This window comes from Sinocyclocheilus rhinocerous, unplaced genomic scaffold (assembly GCF_001515625.1).
Source record: "Sinocyclocheilus rhinocerous isolate Xijiao unplaced genomic scaffold, SAMN03320098_v1.1 C36230345, whole genome shotgun sequence".
Classification (NCBI taxonomy): Eukaryota; Metazoa; Chordata; class Actinopteri; order Cypriniformes; family Cyprinidae; genus Sinocyclocheilus; species Sinocyclocheilus rhinocerous.
Genome location: NW_015776443.1, coordinates 1 through 924, shown reverse-complemented (window position 1 = coordinate 924; position 924 = coordinate 1). Strand labels below are relative to the sequence as shown.

The window sequence follows — 924 nt, the reverse complement described above, 5'->3', positions numbered from 1 at the left end:
GAGTCTTGCGGCCACTCAAACTGGTGTCTGGAATTCCAAGTAAGTCATTTTACAAACACTTTTTCGCAAGTAATTAAATAAATAAATAAGAGGAAATGTTTAGAAATTGTTTTGATAAATTGTTAACCAGCTAACTAGTCTTTGCATTTAGTTGTCTAATTTTTTGACAGCTATTGCTGCTTATAACTTGCAGTACATACTGTATCTTCTGTATGTCATTAGGTCTCCAAGTGGTTCTTAAGTCCATCATGAAAGCAATGGTTCCTCTGCTTCAGATCGGCCTTCTGCTCTTTTTTGCTATACTCATGTTTGCCATCATTGGCCTAGACTTCTACATGGGCAAGTTTCACCACTCCTGCTTCAGAAACGATACTGGTATGTGAGCTTTAGCATGCTAATGGAGCTTGTGGTTTCAGTTTATTGTGTTTACAAGCACTCATATGCTCTTAAGTTGCTGTGATAGTTTACGGCTGACAGTAATGTTGTTCTATAAGGGGAACAGGCAGCTGACTTTCCATGTGGATTGGAACTTCCAGCTCGGGTGTGTGAAGGTGACACAGTTTGTAGGGAATACTGGACCGGTCCAAACTTCGGCATAACAAACTTTGACAACATCCTGTTCGCTGTGCTCACCGTCTTCCAGTGCATCACTATGGAAGGATGGGTGGACATCCTTTACAATGTGAGTCTAACACTAACAGCTTATTGCATAATTACAGTTGAACAAATTAAGAACAACCGACATAAAAAAATATTCTTGGTCAGCTGTTTTGTGGACTTCACTCATGAAAAAGAGAATATGGTCAGTTTACAGTAGTTTAAAATAGGAATTTTGTGACATTTAACCCATGTCTATTAGCTCTGGTTATGTATGTGCTAGTTTACACATAAAACAGTCCCTCCAGGATTTCGTGATTTTTTTTT

The 924-nt window shown here is 38.6% G+C and overlaps 1 pseudogene; it reads left to right on the top strand.

Moving 5' to 3' along the window:
• The first annotated feature begins 26 nt into the window (after positions 1–26).
• LOC107735676 (voltage-dependent N-type calcium channel subunit alpha-1B pseudogene) lies at positions 27–682 on the top strand (annotated as a pseudogene).
• Positions 683–924: the final 242 nt, after the last annotated feature.